Here is a 13,741-nt window from a genome sequence, read left to right on the forward strand (position 1 = left end):
ATAAATATGTAGAAGGTAGATATTCTAAATAGTTAAAGCGGTTGCATATATGGAAAAAGTGTCCTCATTAAATACAAGCAGAACTGAAGTCGCAATTTATTACGGTACAGCCAACGATTATACCTATAACAAAGATTGGTAAATCGGTGGAGTACGTGACGCTGGGTTAAGCAGGAAGAGTTTTAGTGGTAGCATGAACTATTTTAATCCATATAGATATCGGTACAAGCGTTTTAATACAAACTGGTCATAACAGGACGATATATGGAATAGGAATTTTGTAAGTACTTGAAAAGTTACGAGTCTTTTCCAGAGATAATGTACTGCTTTGTGAGAATTTCGTTGTGTGGGAAAACAATTGCATGGCAACGGCCTTGCCGCAGTGGATGCACCGGTTCCCGTGAGATCACCGAAGTTAAGCGCTGTCGGGCGTGGTTAGCACTTGGATGGGTGACCATGGAGGCCGCCATGCGCTGTTGCCATTTTTCGGGGTGCACTCAGCCTCGTGATGCCAATTGAGGAGCTACTCGACCGAATAGTAGCTGCTTCGGTCAAGAGTGCCATCATAACGACCGGGAGAGCAGTCTGCTGACCCCACGCCCCTCCTATCCGCATCCTTAACTGAGGATGACACGGCGGTCGGATGGTCCCGATGTACCACTTGTGGCCTATAGAAGGAGTGGTGGGATAACATTTGCAAGCTGGATGTGACGTTTACCTCGACATAATATAAATAGTACTGTATTTAAAGAGATTTGTTGCTTTGATTCGACCAGTAGGTTAGATAACGAGAGTTGTTATCTAAATCGGTGTATCTCGTAATTACTGCTTGATGTTTGTGATCATTGTCATTAGAATGTTTGGATGTGTCTATTCGAAGTGCAATCGTGTCATTGTTCGATCTCGACGTTGTGTAGAGTAAGGGTGCTGTCTTTCATTATTCGATATTCGAGCCGGCTGCATAGTCAGTGGTTCAGGTTGCCGCGGTAGTAATTATACAAAGGGTGATCAGTCTTGAATTTGTTCCTTGAGAGTGCGATTACGGTACGAGCTAGACTTCGAGCTGTCGCCAGGCTCTCCACTACGACTGGAATCTTCTAAAATCAGATAGCGACTCGCAGTCATAACATAGACTCTGAAATTAAAGACTGTACCTAATTAAAGCTATAGTGCTCGATTGGTTCGGCCAAGTATCTTGCGCGGCAGGAAGCCAGCCATATACACTCCTGGAAATTGAAATAAGAACACCGTGAATTCATTGTCCCAGGAAGGGGAAACTTTATTGACACATTCCTGGGGTCAGATACATCACATGATCACACTGACACAACCACAGGCACATAGACACAGGCAACAGAGCATGCACAATGTCGGCACTAGTACAGTGTATATCCACCTTTCGCAGCAATGCAGGCTGCTATTCTCCCATGGAGACGATCGTAGAGATGCTGGATGTATTCCTGTGGAACGGCTTGCCATGTCATTTCCACCTGGCGCCTCAGTTGGACCAGCGTTCGTGCTGGACGTGCAGACCGCGTGAGACGACGCTTCATCCAGTCCCAAACATGCTCAATGGGGGACAGATCCGGAGATCTTGCTGGCCAGGGTAGTTGACTTACACCTTCTAGAGCACGTTGGGTGGCACGGGATACATGCGGACGTGCATTGTCCTGTTGGAACAGCAAGTTCCCTTGCCGGTCTAGGAATGGTAGAACGATGGGTTCGATGGCGGTTTGGATGTACCGTGCACTATTCAGTGTCCCCTCGACGATCACCAGAGGTGTACGGCCAGTGTAGGAGATCGCTCCCCACACCATGATGCCGGGTGTTGGCCCTGTGTGCCTCGGTCGTATGCAGTCCTGATTGTGGCGCTCACCTGCACGGCGCCAAACACGCATACGACCATCATTGGCACCAAGGCAGAAGCGACTCTCATCGCTGAAGACGACACGTCTCCATTCGGCCCTCCATTCACGCCTTTCGCGACACCACTGGAGGCGGGCTGCACTATGTTGGGGCGTGAGCGGAAGACGGCCTAACGGTGTGCGGGACGGTAGCCCAGCTTCATGGAGACGGTTGCGAATGGTCCTCGCCGATACCCCAGGAGCAACAGTGTCCCTAATTTGCTGGGAAGTGGCGGTGCGGTCCCCTACGGCACTCCGTAGGATCCTACGGTCTTGGCGTGCATCCGTGCGTCGCTGCGGTCCGGTCCTAGGTCGACGGGCACGTGCACCTTCCGCCGACCACTGGCGACAACATCGATGTACTGTGGAGGCCTCACGCCCCACGTGTTGAGCAATTCGGCGGTACGTCCACCCGGCCTCCCGCATGTCCACTATACGCCCTCGCTCAAAGTCCGTCAACTGCACATACGGTTCACGTCCACGCTGTCGCGGCATGCTACCAGTGCTAAAGACTGCGATGGAGCTCCGTATGCCACGGCAAACTGGCTGACACTGACGGCGGCGATGCACAAATGTTGCGCAGCTAGCGTCATTCGACGGCCAACACCGCGGTTCCTGGTGTGTCCGCTGTGCCGTGCTTGTGATCATTGCTTGTACAGCCCTCTAGCAGTGTCCGGAGCAAGTATGGTGGGTCTGACACACCGGTGTCAATGTGTTCTTTTTTCCATTTCCAGGAGTGTAGATACGTGTTTCGAAGTTTTACTGACCTTCAGAGTAGTCATCAGCGTTGTGTATAACACGTTGCCAGCGATGTGGAAGTCGTAGGATAGTCTTAGCAGTGCCAGTTGTGTTGACAGTTCGAGCGGCGCGGTCTATTGCTCGACGAATATGTAGCAGGTCTGAAGCGAATGCCGTGAAGTGTATTCTACAGTTTAGAAATCGAGTTGAACTCACGAGAGCATAAGTCAGGGGAGTGCAGTAGGTGCTATATCACTTAGTAGCCCCATCAGTCAAAGAAAACAATAACATCTTGCACTGTACGTGCTTAAGCATTATCCTGCAAATGATGGTCAGGTCCTGCAGAAAGTGTCATCTATGCTGTTCATTTTTAGAGTACAACCTACGACCAGCTTAGAAGTGATAACACTTTCTTCAGGACTTAAACATCATTTTGCCGGACAGTGTTCAAGCACGTACAGTGCAAGCTGTTGGTGATTTGTTTGACTGATGGGGGTGCTAAGTGCTATACCACCTACTGCGCTCCTCTGACTTAAGCCCTCGTGGGTTCAACTCGATTTCTAAACTGAAGGAAACACTTCACGGCATTCGCTTCAGAACTGCTACAAATTCGTCGGGCAATAGACCGATCCGCTCGAACTGTCAACACAACTGGCACTGCTAACAGTATCCTACGACGTCCACATCGCTGCAACGTGTTATACACAATGCTGATGACTACTTTGAAGGTCAGTAAAACTTTGAAACACGTATCTATTTTGTACGAGCTGTAAATAAATAGTTGCCAGTATTAAAGCTTTAATCCTCGTATATAACCGCTGATAGCGTGAGCGTGTAAGTATTGTCACCGACATCCGATCCTATGTTCTAGCCAGTTCACCTTTTTTTGTTCAGCAGTGTAACGGAGCTAAGAAGAAGAAGAAGAATGATCTAAATTATACTATCTGAAAAGGGTATTTAAAACATTCAGAATCCGAGATTTAATACGATGGAATTATAGCCCAATAATTAAGACAAACTTTAGGCAGATCGTAAATGGTGATTATTAGAATGTTAACTGGAGTCTAAACAATTCGAATTATTCTAGCATTGTGTTAAAGTCTCCACCTTTGGCAGGAAGAAGCTGTTGAAATTTTATGAGCACGTAATAAGCGTGAAGAATTTCAGATTAACGACATTGCTCTGAGCACTATGGGACTTAACTTCTGAGGTCATCAGTCCCCTAACCTAAGGACATCACACACATCCATGCCCGAGGCAGGATTCGAACCTGCGACCGTAGCTGTCACGCGGTCCCAAACTGTAGCGCCTACAACCGCTCGGCCACCTCGGCCGGCTTCAGATTAACGTCTGCTTAAAACTGGAAGAGGCTCTCAGGAAATACAGATCAAAAACGACATTACATACATAGGCACAAAATTAAAAAATTCACGATAACAAAGCTAAGAAAAGCAAAAACAGCAGGTTTATCAAAAAGAGAATAAACTTGAACACTTTAGCGAAAACGATTTTTTGAGGTGAACAATACATAATAGCTTTTTTAAGCACTGTACCCAGTGGTTAACTCTATTCAGGAGGTATCATTTTCAAGACGCTTATAGAATAACTCGAAAACACACAGTGGTAAACTGCAAGTACACACGTCCAAGTTGAAAGGTTTCCTTGTGGCACAGTCCGTAAGTTAGTTTTCCGTATTTTATTAACACTTTAATTCTTTCCATTATAAACTTTTGTAATGAGCATTCTGTAAACAAAATTAAGCTCTTCCGCGCCCTCAGTTCGGCTTAATGGTGCAAACAGGAGTAAACTAAAACCTAGAAACTTGACTCTTCGCTCTTATTCCCGAGATTTCAAATTCTTACTCGCTTCCCTCACTTTGTCTTATTAACCCGTTCCTAAGCTACAAGCAGCAAATGTTTTCTTCTTTAGATGAAGTAGCAAACTTACTCTGGTTCTGACGCAATCTGTGAATTATTATCTCTGGGAAGCGTTCCGCACAGTTGGAATTTATCTCCGGCTAACGTATTATCAGAGCGGAGGTTAAGTATCTCGCTGAACTTACGTCTCACCCGATCGATTCTCTAATTAACTGAGTAGCGAATCTTGAGGACTGCCTTTCCTGTAACTGGCCACGGACTTCTGGGGCCCTAGTTAACCAGGGTTCCGCACTGGAAATACACTCTACAGATGACAACAATATTTCTGTCGCTAATAGCACAGGAAAACGGAAAACCAACACAAAACTCACATGACAGATGGTGACGAAAAGTGTTCGAGTGCCCACAAGGACATCACCGCCGGCACAGATTAGACATTTTCCGCCAACTTTTTTTTAAACAGCGACCAATATGCTGCTTTCCTCAGATTAGATTACAAAGAAACTCTTTTAGTTGAACATAGTGCCACTTTTTTATTTTCTAGTTAGTTATAACATCTGTACCTGACATATATTGAAGATAACAGGTGTTTCCTTTTAGATGACAAAATAATTTCATTTCATGGACCATGCAACACTGGGGGATTAGGTAGACAGCTCTGGTTCATTTAATATCTGGGAAGTAGAAAGCAGAAGGCTGTTCTATAGCGTCAACAAGGATGGGGAGTTTTCAACGTTGGTGCACTTCAGCAACTGCGCGTCCAAGACCTTCAAAGGAATATAAATAACAGCCAACCAGTTGCCAAATACAGTTTTATTAAATCTTCACCATGGTTTTAAAATCGTCTCCTGTGTAGGACGTAAAATCACATTGTCTATATTCACTGTGGGAGTCGATGATTCTGTCTAGTACATCTCATCCACTCAATCAACATTTAAAATACATTATACAAAAGTAGTAACAGTCCACTGTAGGGCATTGTCTTATAACTTCAGAATTTTTCTTAAAATGTGTCACGTCTTGGACGCTGGATAGAACAAAATATACACCCACCAAAAAAAATTTTTGCATCATCCCAGTTCCCAGAACTCCTGAAGATAGACGTTGACTGTGGATATTGTATCACAGACACTGTCCCTTTTACTGTTCAGAGATGTCACTAAACCCGCCGAAAGATGTAAACAACCATGCAGGGGCAGCGCCTATCAGACAGAGGGTTCATACAGCCTATCAGTTCCAGTCATTCCACCAGGAAGGAGGTACATGGCTTGTGTTGTCTGTAGGTCAACCATGCCTAGACGGTAAATACCGTGGTTCGATCACGTCCGCATTGTTTTTTTGTGACAGGAAGTCTCTGTGAACCGAAGTGTCCTGGCGTCTCGGAGTGAACGAAAGCGATGTTGTTCGGAGATGAAGGAGACATAGGAACTGTCGATGACATGCCTCGCACAGGCCGCCCAAGTGGACGTCCGCTAACCTATGGATTATGGCTCGGAGAATCCCTGACAGCAGCGCCTTTTTGTGCACCCACAGGACGTCGTGTTACGGCTCAAACTGTGTGCAGTAGGCTGCATAAAGCGCAACATAACTCCCGACGTCCATAGCGGGGTCAATAATTGCAACAACGACATCATACGGCGCGGTACAGATGGGCCCAACAACATGCCGAACTGACCTCTCAGGATTGGCATCACGTTCTCTTCACCGATGAGTGTCGCAATGTGTTTGGAGGCAACCCGGTCAGGCTGAACGCCTTAGGCACACTGTCCAGCGAGTGCAGCACGGTGGAGGTTCCCTGCTGTTTTGGGGTGGCATTATGTGGGGCCGAAGTACGCCGCTAGTGGTCATGGAAGGCGCCGTAACGGCTGTACGATAGGTGAATGCCATCCTCCGACCGATAGTGCAACCATATCGACAGCATATTGTCGAGGCATTGGCCTTCATGGACGACATTTCGTGCCCCCATCTTGCGCTTCTTGTGAATGACTTCCTTCAGGATAACGTCATCGCTCGACTAGGGTGGCCAGCATTTTCTCCAGACATGAACCCCATCCACCATTATTGGTATAGATTGAAAAGGGTTGCTTATGGACAACGTGACCCATCAACCACTCTGAGGGATCTACGCCGAATCGCCGTTGAGGAGTGGGGAAATCCGGACCCACAGTGCCTTGATGCACTTGTGGGTAGTATGCCACGACGAATACAGGCATCCGTCAGTGCAAGAGGACATGCTACTGGGTATTAGACGTATCGGTATGTACGGCTATCTGGACAACCACCTCTGAAGGTCTCGCTGTATTGTGGTACAGCATGCAATGTGTGGTTTTCATGAGCAATTAAAAAGGGCGGAAAGGAAGTTTACGTTGATCTCTATTCCAATTTTCTGTACAGGTTCTGGAACTCTCGGAACCGAGGTGATGCAAAACTTTTTTTATGTGTGTAGTACGCCACTTGAAAGATTTGTATAAAACTGATATTTAATTATAAGACGTAGCATCAGAGCCCATAGGGTGTAAATATGTCACGTTCGGAGTTAGTGACAGTGAAGTCGGCAAACTGAGTTTCGCACAAGCGATGCTTTTTAAGTCGGTGCTGATTTGTGAGCAGGAGCTTTTCAGTATCAGGGACATTTATTGTGCCCGAATACGGGATATGTTCAAGAATTCTGCGGCAGAGCGATGTTAAGGATGTTGGTCTGTAATTTTGCGGGAACTTTTTTTTTAGTCCTTCTCATATACAGGAGTCACCTATTCTTTTTTCCAAGCCGCTGGGTATTTTGAGCTTGGCGAGGGATGGATATGTATCAGTGGCCTGACTCTAAACATGACAAAGGACAGAAGAAATTCTCCTTTGAAAATGATAAAAGTTATTGTAAAAGACGTGGAACGTAACATAAATGATGTAGCTAATAGGATAGCTGATAATCTAAGCAGTTGGCTTTCAGACAATTAATTAATGCTTAGTTGCAACAAAAAGTAATGCAGATTTATAATTTCTGATAGAAGGCTCTTGTAAAAGTAAAATATTACTGTCCCAAGGTGGTCTAAAAGTCGACCATATTAATTTCTTTTGACTGAGTGCAGATGGAAGACTACTGGAAGTAACGCGTTCTAGATTTTGTACAGCAACTGAACGCTGCAAACTTGGTTTACTTCCACTTTCTTGCCTCTTACGGTGTTGTTTTTTGAGCCAACTCTGCTCACTCTGCAAGATTGTCCTGAGCAACGAGAAAACAATTGTAACTCTGAACAGTTTAAGTAGAGTTTCCTTTCGAACGTTAAACTTTCATGTTCGTCGCATTGTACCAGAAAAATGCTTAAACCTTTAAAGTGTATTTCAACATCGTCTGTTTAGTGCTGAGTCAATGCCGCAGATATTTAAATCCACTTCTTGCTTCAACTATTGTTTTCTTTTACTGTGATGTTTGCTCTGATTAGGTCTAATCCTCAAAATGCCGTCAATTTAGTTCTCAGTTCTGATTCCATGTGCAACAGCAGCCCGGCTGAACTACAAAACTGCTGTATGTGATCAGTTTTCGGCACTGTCTGTTACGACCTGGGCTTCAGTATACAGTATGGTTGTCATACTTACGTATTTAACAACAGAATTGCAGTTACGGTGCGAAGCGCATATCTTACGATTATTACGGTGGGTGGATGAACATCCTTGTGCGACTCCTCGATCATTGACTCATGATACTGTTTCACGTCTCAGACGATAAACCTTATTGTTATCATTTGGGTGTAGAGACTGGACGTGACGAAACATTTCCCAGAATGTTGGACCGATCATGTGATTCATCAGCATTACCACACCTGACAACTGGTTACGTGGAGTCACTGATGAGCATGTATCTGCACATCGCTTTGCTACAAACGAAGAACTGCGCAACGCTTTTGAGGACTCACCCAGATAGGCTCAAAAATAAGTCAAGAAGAACACCGATTGTGTTTGCAGCATGATGGAGAACATATAAATACACTCCTGGAAATGGAAAAAAGAACACATTGACACCGGTGTGTCAGACCCACCATCTTGCTCCGGACACTGCGAGAGGGCTGTACAAGCAATGATCACACGCACGGCACAGCGGACACACCAGGAACCGCGGTGTTGGCCGTCGAATGGCGCTAGCTGCGCAGCATTTGTGCACCGCCGCTGTCAGTGTCAGCCAGTTTGCCGTGGCATACGGAGCTCCATCGAAGTCTTTAACACTGGTAGCATGCCGCGACAGCGTGGACGTGAACCGTATGTGCAGTTGACGGACTTTGAGCGAGGGCGTATAGTGGGCATGCGGGAGGCCGGGTGGACGTACCGCCGAATTGCTCAACACGTGGGGCGTGAGGTCTCCACAGTACATCGATGTTGTCGCCAGTGGTCGGCGGAAGGTGCACGTGCCCGTCGACCTAGGACCGGACCGCAGCGACGCACGGATGCACGCCAAGACCGTAGGATCCTACGGAGTGCCGTAGGGGACCGCACCGCCACTTCCCAGCAAATTAGGGACACTGTTGCTCCTGGGGTATCGGCGAGGACCATTCGCAACCGTCTCCATGAAGCTGGGCTACGGTCCCGCACACCGTTAGGCCGTCTTCCGCTCACGCCCCAACATAGTGCAGCCCGCCTCCAGTGGTGTCGCGACAGGCGTGAATGGAGGGACGAATGGAGACGTGTCGTCTTCAGCGATGAGAGTCGCTTCTGCCTTGGTGCCAATGATGGTCGTATGCGTGTTTGGCGCCGTGCAGGTGAGCGCCACAATCAGGACTGCATACGACCGAGGCACACAGGGCCAACACCCGGCATCATGGTGTGGGGAGCGATCTCCTACACTGGCCGTACACTTCTGGTGATCGTCGAGGGGACACTGAATAGTGCACGGTACATCCAAACCGTCATAGAACCCTTCGTTCTACCATTCCTAGACCGGCAAAGAAACTTGCTGTTCCAACAGGACAATGCACGTCCGCATGTATCCCGTGCCACCCAACGTGCTCTATAAGGTGTAAGTCAACTACCCTGGCCAGCAAGTTCTCCGGATCTGTCTCCAATTGAGCATGTTTGGGACTGGATGAAGCGTCGTCTCACGCGGTCTGCACGTCCAGCACGAACGCTGGTCCAACAGTGGCGCCAGGTGGAAATGGCATGGCAAGCCGTTCCACAGGACTACATCCAGCATCTCTAGGATCGTCTCCATGGGAGAATAGCAGCCTGCATTGCTGCGAAAGGTGGATATACACTGTACTAGTGCCGACATTGTGCATGCTCTGTTGCCTGTGTCTATGTGCCTGTGGTTGTGTCAGTGTGATCATGTGATGTATCTGACCCCAGGAATGTGTCAATAAAGTTTCCCCTTCCTGGGACAATGAATTCACGGTGTTCTTATTTCAATTTCCAGGAGTGTGTATTGGACACTTAATACATAATTAAGTGCATGCATTAAAACAAATCAAATCAATCAGTATTCGATATTAGGTGTACGGGGATTTATCGCCCAAGCTGTACACATTGGTTTATGAATTTTTTTACACAGGCGATACGCAGGGTCCAGCAATGTGCACGCGCCATCCGAACTCGTGTATCCAGAACGTGTAAACGCACTGGTGAGTGACCACTACATGTCTGCCTGCTTATTGGTGTGCTGGTCTGCCTTTGGAACGCAGTACAACGTGGATTCGACAAGTCCTTGATAGGTTTCTGGAGGTACATGCCACCAGATGCCTACGCCTGTAAGTCTAGAAAACTGGTTTTCGGGTTTAGAGCTGACACCAATTATTGTCAAGCATGCGTTCCATCGGGAGCGGATCAGGTGATCTTTATGGCCAAGACATCCACTGTAGCGCGATTCTGGATTTACGATACGGGGAGCTATCGTGATGGAAGGTGTCGCCGGCATCAGGGAAGACATCAAGCCTGTGGTTACGCAGATAGATCGTAACAACGTCCAGGCAGCTTGAAGAAGACACGATGGTTTTGATTGCTTCCAAGCACCCAGGGGTTCCCAGGTGAACGCTTCCCACAGCATAATACGGGACAATAAACTTGCGTATGTGACACTCTGCAAATTTCGGGCAGCTGCTCGCTGGATGACATGACCATCGAAATTGTCTGAAAAAATACCGTGTGACTATACACTTCTGGCCATTAAAATTGCTACACCAAGAAGAAATGCAGATGATAAAGGGGTATTCATTGGACAAATATATTAAAATAGAACTGACATCTGATTACATTTTCACGCAGTTTGGGTGCATAGATCCTAAGAAATCAGTACCCAGAACAACGACCTCTGGCCGTAATAACGGCCTTGATACGCCTGGACATTTGTGACAAACAGTGTTTGGATGGCGTGTACAGGTACAGTTGCCCATGCAGCTTCAACACGATACTACAGTTCATCAAGAGTAGTGACTGGCGTATTGTGACGAGCCAATTGCTCAGCCACTATTGACCAGATGTTTTCAATTGATGAGAGATCTGGAGAATGAGCTGGCCAGGCCAGCAGTCGAATTTTCTGTATCCAGAAAGGCCCATACAGGACCTGCAGCATGCATGATCCTGCTGAAATGCAGGGTTTCGGAGGGGTCGATTGAAGGGTAGAGCCACGGGTCGTAACACATCTGAAATGTAACGTCCACTGTTCAAAGTGCCGTCAATGCGAAGAAGAGGTCACCGAGACGTGTAACCAATGGCACCCCACATCATCACGCCGGGTCATACGCCAGTATGGCGATGACGAATACACGCTTCTAATGTGCGTTCACCGCCGTGTCGCCAAACACGGATGCGACCATCATGATGCTGTAAACGAAACCTGGATTTATCCGGAAAAAAAAATGACGTTTAGCCATTCGTGCACCCAGGTTCGTCGTTCAGTACATCATCGCAGGTGCACCTCTCTATTATGCAGCGTCAAGGGTAACCGCAGCCATGCTCTCCGAGCTGATAGTCCATGCTGCTGCAAACGTCGTCGAACTGTTCGTGCAGATGGTTGTTGTCTTACAAACGTCCCCATTGTTGACTCAGGGATCGAGACGTGGCTTCACGATCCGTTACAGCCGTGCGGATAAGATGCCTCTCATCTCGACTGCTAGTGATACGAGGCCGTTGGGATCCAGCACGGTGTTCCGTATTACCCTCCTGAACCTACCGATTCCATATTCTGCTAACAGTCATTGGATCTCAACCAACGCGAGCAGCAATGTCGCGATACGATAAACTGCAATCGCGATAGCCTGCAATTCGATCTTTATAATAGTCGGAAACGTTATGGTATGCATTTATTCTCCTTAGACGAGGCATCACAACAACGTTTCACCAGGCAACGCCGGTCAACTGCTGTTTGCGTATGAGAGATCAGTTGGAAACTTTCCTCATGTCAGCACGTTGTAGCGACTGTAAAAACCAAGTGTAGCTACATACTGTGTTTATTTATGTACATAGCGTAATAATGCACATTATAAGAAGCAATTTGAGGTGAATATCTCAAGACAGTGCACTGTAAGTACCTAAAACATAAAAAAACATTCGGATTTGTAAAGAATCTTCTGAAGATGAACCTGCAGTGGCTTGAAAACATGTTCATGTTTTAATGAACGGTAAAAAAGCGACTGGTTGCATATTTATTACCAAATAAACGCCAGTTTTATTTGATATTTTGTCTTTTCAGCAATCAGCTTATCTTGCCCGATACGCAGGGACTTTCGGCAAGTAATCAAGTTTCTTTTAGTGAGTCTCCTCGGTCATCTTATTGTGATGTGTTACGTTGGTGCATGGTGCAAGAATGGCATCAGACGCTGATAACATGCTCAATGAGCTTCTCCAAATACTCAAGGTCTTCAGTAACAACGTTCATCAAATAGATGAAGTGCTTTCAAGCGAGAATCACAATAATACCGCCGACTGGGGGATTCTTCTATCTGCCATCCACAGAAGATGAACCAAGCTTTAGTCTTAATTAAGAAACATCTTTCTGCAAGCTGTGTAGACCTCTTCTTCTCAGCACTTTCTCATTTGAAATGTGGACGCGAATGACTTCCAGAGTTCGCACAGTAGGTGAAAAACGCTGAGCCTGATATGCGAATATGGTCATCGGTAGCATGACAGAGGAGTACAGTCTTCTCGAATCTTACAGAGCATAATTGCCATATGGAATGTATTCATTGGAAGGGTGCAGAAATGGTTCAAATGGCTCTGAGCACTATGGGACTTAACATCTGAGGTCATCGGTCACCAAGAACTTAGAACTACTAAAACCTAAATAACCTACGGACATCACATACATCCATACTGGAGGCAGGAATCGAATCTGCGACTGAAGCGTCTAGAGCCGCTCTGCCACTGCGGCCGGCGGATGGCTGCAGAAGTTTAACTTATGCTGGTCATACAGGAACAACTTTAGCAAGTTGATCAAGCAACATTGTCAGTAGTAAGTAAATTTCAAATGAAGTAGAGCAGCTGGGAGGAAACGCGATCAACTTTTTAGACCTTGCCATTGGCAACAAAAACCAAAAATATGTTATTTATGTGACCTGTCATTTCTCTCTCTGCGATAGATTATTAGTTTACCGGAATGAAAAATGCTCGTACCGTAGCACAAAAAAGGGCGAATATGTCCTGGAGAGAGTTCGGGATGTAAAAGAAGGGAACTAGCTTTTCGACTTACCTGGTGGCTTCGAAGACATTTCAGTCAGAGCATCTCGACATATTCTCGCACTTTTACCTTTGGTATAATTATCCATGTCATGCAGTATAATACATCATGTCTAGTAAAGTAACGTGATACATGGCGTCATGTCGTATAACATGACACATGGCATCATGTCATCTAACATGGCATTTGCTTTGTTGTGCAGTATGACACGCCGCTTCATTGAAGTTTAGGATGCATGCATCCCCACTCTGTTTTAGGTGTCGCCATCTGCGCCAGCCTTGTATGAATGCTCTGAAAAGCTAATCGTTTGCAGATCGCAGCATCTTCTTCCTGTCGGTTAAATTTCGCGTCTGTAGCATGTCATCTTCGTGCTGTAGCAATTTTAATGGCGAGTATTGTACATACCTCAGGGGATGTGACATCATAAACACAAGGTGCGTCTGTTGCTTAAAACGGGTGGCAAATTACCAAAATTATTGTGAACCATCGTTTCTTAAGGAGACCACTTCGCGACTTCCAACTAATTTGAACATAATTTCAAATCCTTTCTTAACTCTCTCTCTCTCTTA

General features: G+C 46.3%; 1 protein-coding gene and 1 pseudogene across 3 annotated transcripts in view; one reads left to right on the top strand and one right to left on the bottom strand.

Annotated features, from left to right (window-relative positions):
* LOC126293524 (acetylcholine receptor subunit alpha-like) overlaps nucleotides 1-13,741 on the bottom strand; it is a 597,900-nt gene that overhangs the window by 342,919 nt on the left and 241,240 nt on the right. The window lies entirely within an intron of this gene.
* Nucleotides 365-482, top strand: LOC126293882 (5S ribosomal RNA; annotated as a pseudogene).

The sequence above is a fragment of the Schistocerca gregaria genome, chromosome 10 (genome assembly GCF_023897955.1).
Source record: "Schistocerca gregaria isolate iqSchGreg1 chromosome 10, iqSchGreg1.2, whole genome shotgun sequence".
Classification (NCBI taxonomy): domain Eukaryota; kingdom Metazoa; phylum Arthropoda; class Insecta; order Orthoptera; family Acrididae; genus Schistocerca; species Schistocerca gregaria.